At 41.1% G+C, this 12,500-nt stretch overlaps 1 long non-coding RNA gene and 1 pseudogene across 1 annotated transcript in view; one reads left to right on the forward strand and one right to left on the reverse strand.

Moving 5' to 3' along the window:
* Window positions 1-2,889: 2,889 nt before the first annotated feature.
* LOC147032569 (uncharacterized) lies at window positions 2,890-6,702 on the reverse strand (annotated as a pseudogene).
* Window positions 6,703-6,732: 30 nt separating this feature from the next.
* The window catches only part of LOC147032570 (uncharacterized), a 64,243-nt gene continuing 58,475 nt past the window's right edge, over window positions 6,733-12,500 (forward strand). Inside the window, exons 1-2 of the long non-coding RNA XR_015052111.1 lie at window positions 6,733-7,143; window positions 7,267-7,353. This is a non-coding gene — a long non-coding RNA (uncharacterized LOC147032570). The remainder of the gene's footprint in view (window positions 7,144-7,266; window positions 7,354-12,500) is intronic.

The following is a 12,500-nucleotide window of genomic DNA, read 5'->3' on the forward strand; positions in this document are numbered from 1 at the left end:
ATTTTAAAACGAACAACATCTCCTCTCCATCATCTCCACAAACAACGCCATCTTTTCACCAACAACAACCATTTCAACAAACGAACAACATCTTCTCACCATCATCTCCACAAGCAACACCATCTTTTCACCAACAACAAACATTTCAACAAACGAACAACATCTCCTCACCATCATCTCCACAAACAATGCCATCTTTTCACCAACAACAACCATTTCAACAAACGAACAACATCTCCTCACCATCATCTCCACAAGCAACACCATCGTTTCACCAACAACAAACATTTCAACAAACGAACAACATCTCCTCACCATCATCTCCACAAACAACGCCATCTTTTCACCAACAACAACCATTTCAACAAACGAACAACATCTCCTCACCATCATCTCCACAAACAACGCCATCTTTTCACCAACCACAACCATTTCAACAAACGAACAACCTCTCCTCACCATCATCTCCACGGCGCCGCCATCTTTTCGCCAGCAACGGCAGCCACAAACGAACAACATCTCCGCCGACAAACACGACGGCTTCCTCGTTGGAGCGAAAGCCGGTGATTCCTACCACGTCCGCGTTTGATGGCAAGATCGGATCAGAATGACAAAAGGGGCGGAGCCAGTCGGGGGTGAAGGGTCGAAGCTAAAAGACCAAACACCACCCCTGAACCCGATGAAACGCCGAGAAACCAGTTGAGGAGTTGAGTACGGAATTCGGAGTTGAGTCTGCAGTTCGGAGTGGAGCTCTGGAGATCGGAGTTGGGCTGGGCCGTCACAGGGTGCAGAGCTGTCGATCGTTGGAGTCCGGTGGAGTTTGGAGCCTGGAGTCGGGTCGAGTCTGCAGTGCAGTGCAGAGTTGTTGGTCAGTGGAGGTGGCAGTGAAGACGCCAGCCGGAGAGAAGTCGCCAGCCAGCGACATAACGGTCCGAAGTGATCAGGCACCGGGACGGTCCGAGCGACGCTGAGGAGTGAGCAGGCTCTTAAAAGAGCATTAACTCCAAAAGACCAAGGCCCGTTCGCTCCTCTGAGGCATTGTCGTCCAGGCCCGATCGACCAGGCCGCACGGCAAGGCCTGGACCAACCAGGCCGCCGTTACACCAACTGCCGTGTTGATGACGAAACATATGGAGGGTCCCCTACCGAAAGAACCATCGAGTCGTCTCCAGGGCGACAAGGTAACCTGCACAGCCTCGCGGAGCTCCTCCGGTCTTCCAAGCTCCGAGGAACATTAAAGGCCTATGGGCCCAGTTCTCCCTTTTCTTTTCTGGGGTTTTTGCATGGAAGTCTGTGGCGCCTTGTCCCTTAAGTAGAGAATTGTTATCAGTGCAACTAAATTATAATAGACAATGGCTGTAGGTCTTATTGCATGTGTCTTGTCCCTTACCCCCATTCATTGCCTTGCTTGCATATGTGCATGTACAAATAAATGTCCGCATTGTTTGAATATTCACCTGCTCGTTGCGTCCCTTCCTCCATTGAACTGCCATAATTGCATTCGGAAAGAACAGCTGGTTATTAATAGCCGATAAGATAATCGGGTCCAACGGGGCTTGGCAATAATAAACCGCTTGGCAATCGCAGACGGAAAGAGCTGCTTAAAGCGGCTCGTTTCTGAGCAGGTCCCGTTGAGGTACAACCTCTCGGTAGTCTGTCCACGCGAATAATTAGGTAAATCGACAAATCGGCGATCGACCCTGTAGCATTCGGTGATCGGCAGAGCATTGACAAGGTTGTGGTGTGGTTAAAAACACACCCATAGCTGGATTTTGGCGTTGATCCGAAAGCTGCGACTGGATTGCCACGGTCACGGTCGGTGGGCACGCGGCCGCAATTAGCTTAAAGCGGTCACCCGCACGCCGGAGTGGCGGAAATCCACAACAACATATATATATATATATATATATATATATATATATATATATATATATATATGTATATATATATATATATATATATATATATATATATATATATATATATATATATATATATATATATATATATATATGTATATATATATATATATATATATATGTATATATATATATACATATATATATATGTATATATATATGTATATATATATATACATATATATATATATATATATATATATATATATATATATATATATATATATATATATATATATATATATATGTATAACTTTCTATATAAAAATTAACAGCAGTTTTGTTTTTATTTATGATCAAAGGTAATGACCACACTTATAACATAAAGAGAATATAGATAAATACAAAATATTATTAACCTGTTCGCTGCCAAGGGAAGTAACTAATTTTCTGCCGATACTCTGCCGCGCTATGCATAAGTTAGACTATCGTTGGGCATAAGTTGTGAACGCCAACAACACGCTAAGCATTCGTTGGTATAAGTTATCTATAAGTTATCGAAACGTTATGTGTACGTTACTAATACGTTATGCATACGTCCAACTCGTTAATATACGCCCAAAACTGAAAAAAAAACATCAATAGTTCAGCGTACGTCAGCGTTTTACATACATTTTGATCGATTCCCGTACGCTGGCTAAATCGTTAAGGTGTGACAAGGGCTTAAGTAGGGCATTGAAATCTAATCAATCAGTCAGTTAGTCATATCCGATACATGTATTCACAACTCAACCAGTGACATATGCAAAATCAATCAGACATAAAGCTTTTCATTGCATTCTGAATTAAGGAAAGTTCTGATAAATTATGGTTAAAATCCGATTTATATTCTCTGTTAACATCATAAGACCATCTATGCTTTTAAGACATGAAAGATTTAAAACATATAGAATGCATTGAAATTTGAATCTGATAGAATAGAAGAACAAATAAACTATCAATTTTAACTTTTCTATCAATTACTTATATTTCAAGAACAAAACGTTTGGGTCATTTCATCAAAATTGTCAAACGCGAGTCCCATCGGAAGTCCTGGCAAAGTGTTCTCAGGGCAAGCTTCTTTTCTCTCTTGGATCGCTTCAGCGGTAGCTGTTTCGAGTTCTTCCAAGCAAGAATAGTTAAGACAATGACCAAACCTATTCAGAACTTGAACAAGTTTCTTGCTACCAGTGATAGATCTGATAGCCATACCCAGAGTGACATGTTTTGCTGGTTTTGCACGGCCTCTTTGAACAACAAACAATGCATCCTGAATTATTGAAACAATTCGACGTTTTATCTGCTTTGCACATTGGTCAGATATGTTGCCTGTGTACAGAACTTTGAAGAAGTTCATCATGGGTTGGAGTACAATTGTGTCACCGTCTCTGACATCATCGATTGTTGGATTTTCTGGTACGTCTTTATGGGGAGCATTTAACAGCTGCTTTCGCAAAATAAGTGCTGCTTGGTTGAGGAGTCGTTCTTCAGACTCTGCGTAGTCATAAGCCACTCGTACGGAATCATCAGCGATTTCTGCGTTGTACAGAATGCTGCCCAATTTCTTACCTGCTGGACTCTGCATCTTGAGTTTGGACCCAAATTTATTTCTAAGGTTTCACATGAGACTTTGTTTATGCATAGGGGACTCATCAGCAGATGAACAAAAGTCCAAATAACGTTGACAAACAGATGTCAACAGTTCTGCACGTTTGTCAACAATTACAGACTTTTCAACACATTCATGGATATGTCTAATTGCAACTGTCTTTTTCTGTGGAATGTCATTAGTATTAGAATTTCTACTGGCTGCAAGTAAGAATGCACTCTTGCATGAGTGATGATACTTTGCTTCTTTTGCAACCAGGTCTACACCAACGACCTTGGAAAGGATAGCTTCATCTGAAGTTGCTCAGCGGCCTCTTGAATTTTATGTCCAGCCTCTAATGTCTCACACGAACCTAACAGTTCGATAGCTCCACCTTTTTTCTTCTTCCTCTTTGAATTGCAGAAAAGGCAAGTTGCAGGAAGTATTCCAGATGACGAGGGTTCAGCTTCGTCATCTGCCCTTGCGTTTGAACGCAAATGAGGCAAACTCCTCTCACTAAGGTCAGATGGTCTATCTCCAGGAGCTGAGGTTGTTGATGTAATGGCTGTGAATTTCTGGTCGCAGGCCACATGATACCCATCATTCTCATCCGGGTTCTGAGGCAAGCTGACAACCAAGTCATCGTACACTGATTTCAGAAATTGGGGTTTTGCACGCCTTTTCTCAGCTGCAGCCTGCACAGTACTCCAGTTCTTCTTAACGAATGGAAAAACAACACAACGTGGGGTCTTCGCTGAGGGCTTTCCGGCAATGTGGAGAATACAACACCTGGATGCAGGAACATCATTGTTGGAAGGATCAGATGATTCCATATCTGTTTCACTGGCCTATGACCTGAAATGAAATGGATTTCATAAGCTATAACTAGCAAAAATGCGCTTCAAAAACATGTTATAAAATAAAAAAAGTAGGGATTACAAACGACACAATACCAGTATTACCAGAGTTTATCAATACTGGTGTTAATTCTAAAATTATAGATAATGGGATGAGACACATCTACAGCTCTGTGGTGGAGAGTAATAAGTAGTGCTGTTCGCTGACACCATTTCTTGTTTTACTGGTAGAAAAGATTTACATTATTATTCGTGAATATAATAATAAAGAAAGCGAAAACAGTCACCTTCAACAAATGTTACCTCAGTGCGTGGCGATGCAGTCAAGAATGGGCCAGGGATCCATGAATTGTAGGCTGAATTATGGGATATACTAAACCCCTCCTCGTGGACAATTCGTCGATTTAACCACAAGCCACAATAAGTTATTGGCTTAGGGTCCTAATATATGTTATCTGAACTACTCTAACTCGAGATAAAACTCGCCTCTCAGTTGTAAAATATCTGTAACTACTACATTCATAATGATGAAATGGGAATCACAGAACCAACGATGCTGCACAGCTGATCTACATGTATCACCAACACGCTGCATGAACCCATCCTTGCATGCTAAGCCGGCAGTATATATGACGTCATGTAGGCCCACAAGTGATTCGTCATCTTCCATGCAGTTATGTAATAGTTTGATACCTGTAGCAAATGTTGGTTCCTGAGTACACCAATCTTACTTCCTCCTTCACAGGAATTTGACCATAATTGATATTTGAACCCTTCTTAAATGGGTTTTGCACCAAAGCGGTTGCTTAAGAACTAATGATCCTGCATTAGGAAGGTCAAAGGAATATTTTTACAACGTTTCATTGATGTACTTGAGATGTGTTTTAAATGTGATAAAAATAGTGCCCTCTTTAGGCCGTTCTTAAATTGGTTTTGCACCAAAAGCGTCACTTAAGAATTACTGATCCTTCATCAGGATTGTCTAAAGATTATTCATACAAAGTTTCAATAATGTACTCAAAATGTAATTTAAACGTGACAGTGGTGCCCCCTTTAGGCTGTTCCTAAATGTATTTTGCACCAAATCTGTCACTTAAGAATTACATACCTGGTAATCACAGTGCCAAAATTAAACTCGTGGCACCAGTTTGATTCATGTACTCAAAATATAATTTCAATGGATTTTGGCAGCTAGTTTAAGCAGTGCCCTCTACGTAATGCACCAATTGGAAAACTTAAGAATGCCCATTCGGAGGTCCCCATCCCACCATCTAATGGCTTTAGCTCTCAAACCTTTTGTATTCGAGATGTAGTACAAATCTCTGTTAGCTCCTGCATTATAGGTGTACCATTAAATTTATTTTTAAGGAAACCACCGAATCAGGTGATATTCGCAGAGGACCATCTTTACAAGTGGATGATGTATGTATTTGTGTTGTTTGTTTGTTTGTTTAGATGATGACATTTATTTTTGAAATGGATGTGAATTGATGAGCAATATTGAACAGTCTCTTACGTAACCAACTGTTGTCACTCAAACAAACATTAAACATGTTGATTTTTGGAGAATTTCTGGATTAGTGTACATGAAATTGCTGAAGGATCGAATGTAATTGTTTGAAGTGTGGAAACAATCATTCATTCTCACCTGAAATTTATTAAGATACAGTGCAAGGTTAGTACCATCGGTTGATCAAAAAGCATCTCATGTGGTCATTGCAATTGAAACCTTGGAACACTACCAGAGGGAGGGAGGGTTTTTCTTGAAAAGGATTTTGACATGTGATGAGTCCTGGGTACATCACTTCATAGCAGAGCCTAAGTGAACCAGTATGGGGTTCTTGGTAGTAACCACCAAAAAAGAAATCATCTTCGAGCCGAACTTATGATCATAGTTATGTTGCGTTTCTAGAAATAGTCATGTGCAATTTCCAGAAATGTAGTTATGTTGAATCAATACCAGTCATGTGAAACTTTTGGGACCTTGATGGTTTAAGTAATGTTGATTATGGGCTGAATGGATGGCGCACTCGCCTCTAAGCTATCCAGTCTGCGTTCAAATCCCGACCCAGCTATAAACTGTCATCCTGGTGTTTCACAGGCAGGGCAATTCATCAATGTGTGTCTGTTCCTCGGATGGATGTAAAATGGGATTCCTGTCTGCCGGCATTAGTTTATGGACGTTAAGTATCCAACAATAGCCTTTGCGAAGTGTAGGTGAGCTATCGCCGACACCATGGCCAAATTCCAAATTCCTGCCGTAACTTCTGCTGGGAAAGCAATAGAAAACTACTCAGTATAATCCTTGCCTAGAATGTGCTTCAGTAGTACCAACAGTCTGCAACAGAGTATAGTACATTATTCGAAAAATGTTAATTAATTTCTTGAATGTTGGAAATTAATCAGTGCACAGTACTCCTGTGACGTACGTTGAAGTGAGACAAGTGAAACAGACAACGCCAGGTATGGTGTTTCAGGAGGGATGATAATGCTTGCCCTTATATCAAAAAAGTGATCACTACCAGTCTCGCAGCAATGGGTGTAGAATTTTTAAATCATCCCCCATACGGTGCAGAGTTATCACCTTGTAATTTCATCTCTTTGGACCACTCCAAAAACTTCTGGGTGGCTATGTTTACGAATGATGAAGACGTAAAAGCACATGTCCTGAAATGACTGCATACCTGTCCCAAATATTTATATGCAGATGACATCAAGGTGCAACCACATCGATGGGTCAAGTCTGCACGTATAGCACGGAAGCATCTTTAAAAATCAGGGAAGATTCATCACCATCACTGTACGTTTTTTTTTTTCTTGAATCAAAAAGTGCGTGTCAACATTGAACTTTCTCCTCGAATCTGGGTTCCAATCTCTGTGGTGCTGAAATGAACGAAAGTGTTATTTTATTGTGTTCCTGTAGGGGGCGATGCATCTCGGAGCACATCCTCTTCAATGAAGACTGCTGAGATCATTTAAAAAAGGAACAACGCATCGTCTTTCACGAAAGGTATGTTTTTACAATTCAGAGGAAAGAAAATAGTCACGATTAATATTTGAACTCTTATATTAAAAAAAAAAAATAACTTTTGATTTTCATCCGAGTTTTCAAGGTTGAATTGAGTGCAAATCCAGGATTTTATCAACAAGCTGTATTTCACATGTGCATGGTCATGTTACGTGATGTAAATAAGCACACGGGTTGGTAGGAATCGAAAGCGGGTTTGATTTCATTTACTTACTTTTATAAATGTGGTAAAAACGCAATTAGAGAGATTGTCAGTGATGCAAAATACACCAGAATACTGAGATAGCCGTTTATTGATTAGCAATGATAAGGAGGTTCCAAGGAAGACAACTTCAAACTTGGTGATTGTGGGGACGCGATACTGAATATGTAATGATCCATGGAAGAACTCCCTTTTGTTTTTTATGAGTTTTTTTTTATTTTTTATGAGGAGGACAGGGAGTTAGGGTTCGGAAGGTGGGGAGGAAAGTCTAGATGGGACAGAGTTGTGAGGGGGAGGTTGACACTGAGTGGTTGAGGAGTTGTCGTGGGGATGGTGTGTGAAGGCCTGGAGTGGGTAGGAGATTAAAGCTTTCAGGATGGGGGGGGAGAGGTTGAGAACTCGAGGTTTGGTCGGGAGAATTGATGACTTGGGGTTTATGAGAGGGGTTGAGGTCTTGAAGTCATATTTTACATTGTGCGAATGTTCCGCAGTTACCTGCTATTTTTGTGTGTGTGTGTGTGTGTATATATATATATATATATATATATATATATATATATATATATATATATATATATATATATATATATATATATATATATATATATATATATATATATATATATATATATATTGCTGTCTGCCTGTCTGTCTCATACTAAAACATGAAAATGCTCCTTGTGGAGAAAAAAAACTATTCAGTAAAAGGTCCTTCAAATTAATCCAAACCTACGGGAAAATTATAATTTGTTCAGACATAAAAAAAATGGGACCCGAGCGGTGTACCGGCTAAAAATGGCTCCTGAAAATTTTTGTTTTCTTTACTGTTAAGAAATACATATAACCTCCAATTTTTTTCAACTCTGTCAATCAGTGCAAGAAAAAAAGGCTTCCTTTTCTTTCATTTTTACTTTTTATATCATGGTATTTTACCACGGGCTTCTGCTCGCAAGGTATTACTGTAATGTAGTAGTGTCAGAGGTCTAGCATCAAAGACGTGAAGAAATTCAAAAACTTGTGTTAAGAAAAAGAAATATCCACTTTTCTGTTCATATATAATATTTTCACTTTGCATCAAGTCATTCCTCCTTCTAAAAGAACAACTTCAAAGTCTGCCGAGCATTCAAAACTTCTTACACCCCCTTTTATCTACCTCCTTCACACTGAAAGCATCGGAGTTCTGTATTACGCAATCAAGTCTCGTGTTGGCAGCATGCAATTCCTCCGATGATATCCGCAACAGGAGAAAACCCTGCTGATTTTTACCATACGAGCCTGAGAGAGGGTTGCGTGAAGCTATTTTCTCAGCCATCCATTAATCTTTCTCCCAGTGATCTAGAGTCTGTACCCTGCCCAGAGATAATTGATACATCACAACAATCCGCAAAAGCCTTGGTAACAACCCATGATGGCTGCACTACAGTATCGATTTCGGTGGAAGCTCACGTCTGCAGATGGCTTCCAACTTCTAAAGTGCTGCACCTCCAAACGACAGTGAATGACAAGGACTGTGTGTAAAGTTAGGCCAGGATATTAACCATTTCAATGGCAAGACCCTTATGTTCCTAGATGACTAAAGACATTTATTTTATAAATTCCCGAACACAAAACATTACATTCATGATTACTTAACATGGAATAAAACCTCCTCTCTGACAGATACATTTGTAAATACACGTTTACTCAGAATGATGTGCAATGTGACCTTCGTGTCAGACTCGGTGGTGTAATCTGTCATGGTTAGAGCACCCGCTCCGAGTGTGTGAGGTCAGCGGTTCAAACCCCAACCGAGAGATAGCGAAGACTTTAAAATTGTACATGCTGCTACTTTGCTTGACATGCAGCATTTAAAATGATAAGACAATCCCCATAGGTTGGCTCCAGGGGAGGAGGAAATCCGTCCTTAGGAAATGCCCCACTGAGTATGGTGAGAAATGCAGTGCCATTGTTGTGACGTCGCTAGTACCCAGAGTGCCCCAGGAAGTGACGGAACTTCCACCAAGCTCAGTGGCTGCATTTTGGCTCCTTTAACAATCTTGTGTTCATGCGTCGTGTGTGCGTGCATGCGTGTGTGAGACAACTTCACTACGAGCTTCAGATCATAAAAAATAATGTTTAAAAAAGGATTGTGTGCACAGTGAGTTGACAGTCCTCTAGGATTGCTTACTTGGTCCAATAATGATGTTTATCTGATACGCACCTGCTTTACTTAGTTTTAGACTATGTACATTGAATGAGTCCATTCTGTATTTTCGACTGTGTCCATTCCTATGCTTATCGTGTCTGATAGTTGCACAGCTGCTCTTACTGTCAGTGCATACCCTCTGTCACCTCGCTCTTCGCTGAGCCTCGATCTTATGGAGAAATACATCATTCCACACCAATGTGACCTATCCGACTCTTTCGATATAGCCACGTCGGCTTTCAAGGACAACGTCAGAAGAACCAATTGTCCTCTTCAGAGTCTCACGCCTTGATTCACCACTGTGGCAAAATGAATCCGCATCTCTAATGTCAAAACAAATAAAACGAAAGGATTCATGTAACCCATGTTGCAATGCCCCTTTTTCAACCTTTGCCACACATTTGCTGCATTCGATTGGTGAAAACAACAATGCACTTGACATTTAGAAAAAGAAATCTAACCGAGCAGACTTGGCACATCTCAAACCCAAAAGCCGGCTGGCTAAGTTATCTGAAATAGGATTCATCCACAGGTCCACATATTTATTTTGTACCCACAAGGTGGGAGATGGAGTCGGGGTGGGATAAAATGACTGAATTTAAATGGAGCAAAAGAAGAGAAGGAAGGAGAGCGGTAGAAGAAAGATGTGGGAGGAACGAGGAGAAGTAAGACGGAAGAGCATGTCTGGAGTATAGACGATAAAGCATTCGAGGGAGGAAAGGGGCAAATAATCTGCCATATTTCCATGCAGTTGAATAGATAGCTCTTCATTAGATCAAACCATTGCACGATTATATCCTAATTGTTAGCTCCACCACCGAAGGTGGACGAAGGTTGTGTATTCACCCCTGTTTGTCTGTCTGTCTGTTTGTTTGTCTGTGAGCGGGATATTTCAAAAACATGGAGTCGGATGAAATGTGGTGGACAGGGTGGGTGTGTGTCAAGGACGAATTGATTAGATTTTGGTGAAGATCTGAATCTGGAGACTATAATTTTTAAGTGATTCTTCAACATTGAGAGATGTGGCCAAAAACTATGGATACAACATGATATCTCACAATGTTGTGGACGAGTTATGACAAAACTTGGTGGATGTGTTGGGTAGGTGACAAGAACAAACTTATTCGATTTTGGTTGAGGTCCGGATTCAGATCTGCCCTATCAGCGGCATACAAAACGTAAACCGTTCAGCCTGGTGGAGGTATGTGCTCTTCATCATGTGATTTTTATGTGATTTTTTAAAATTTGATTCTTCATCATTGAGGGATACGGCCAAAAATGATATGTAGCACGATATTTCAAAAGGTTTTGGACGGGTTGTGACAAAATATTGCTAAATCCAGTTCGCCCACTTTGTCAAGGATTGGCTGGGATTCATTCCGGCACAAAATTTACTGTTCCACATCAGTTGCCAGGTATTCCAACACTTCGCATGTGGGAGTGTAACCTTTGAGAAGGGTTGTCACTGCTGCATACCTTGTTGACCGTTGAGTACCTGAAAGCTGCTTGACAACAGACAGCCCCAAAGGCTTCAGTTTTTCACGAAGCAGTCTTCAGTCGTAATACCTTGCTGCAGAGAGACATGTATACAACTTATGTACAATTTTGAAGAATATGAGGACCACCAGGTCGTATTCGGTGGCACTTTTCCTGCCGAGGTTGAGGGAGTGGGCTTCACATGGTATAAATGGGCCATATGGGCATTGCCTCCTGATGATAGTTTGGGCACCAATGTATTTCCCACTCACACGCCCACTCACATGCCCTCTTCGCTTGGACCCTGGGTGATGAACACCCACCCCCCCTTAATCCGTCATTGCCCGAGACTCCAAGACCATCTACACTGCAAAAGAGCCATTTGTGTGTCTGTCTGTCTATATCGCCATTTTTCTCAGAGATGGCCAAACGGATCTTCGTCAAACCTTCAGAGGTTCATCAGTGAGTCCCGGGAAGTGTGATAGGCAAAAGAATTCATTGAAAAAAGTTGGAATTTTGGGTTTTTGTTTTTTTTCATAATTCTATAGTGCCTTATTTAGTATTTGTAGCTATGTGAAAGGTAATATTAAATAATCCCTACCCCATCCCTTTGTGGGTGAAGGAAAGTGTTTCCCTCCCACCCCCCCCCCCCAAAAAAAAAACTTGAAAAAAACCTAAAAATTTGATTTCAACATTCCAACATGAATAGAACAACACCTGGCAACGCCGAGCACACGGTCTCCAATAAATAAATAAAAACTCTCATGCGAAGAATAAAGGAGTGCACCTCACAAGATATAGGCTACAACCGAAGCAAATTGAGACTCGAACAACTAGACCACGATTTCTATAAAACAATCTGGGTTGGTGGGGATGTGAGGAGGAGTGTGTGGTGGAAGCGGTGGAGAGGAGGCGGGGTGGGGGTGGGAGAAGCGGAGCCAGAATGCAAAAAGACCATTGCGGTAGTTAATTAAACGCCTCCACCCTGGTACCATTACAAACTTCTCACTGTCTTTGAAGAATAGTCCCGTTCATGGTTGCTTGGGTTCAGATATGGACGCGTTTAGAAAGGAGAAGGCTTTTGTGAGCCGCAAAGCGGAGGTGTTTGTCTGATGAGATTATCAGGGCGTTAATTGCGACCCATCATTTGCATGCCACCAGGGCTTAATTGATATCTCGTATCTGTGAGATATCTTCCTCTTGCTCAGATTACGAACAGCTTCAGGGGAAATATTGGGGGTTGGGGGCTAGGAGTGGGGTGCGAAT

Source organism: Eptatretus burgeri, chromosome 2, assembly GCF_056783735.1.
Source record: "Eptatretus burgeri isolate ZD-2024b chromosome 2, Ebu_testis_v1, whole genome shotgun sequence".
NCBI lineage: Eukaryota > Metazoa > Chordata > Myxini > Myxiniformes > Myxinidae > Eptatretus > Eptatretus burgeri.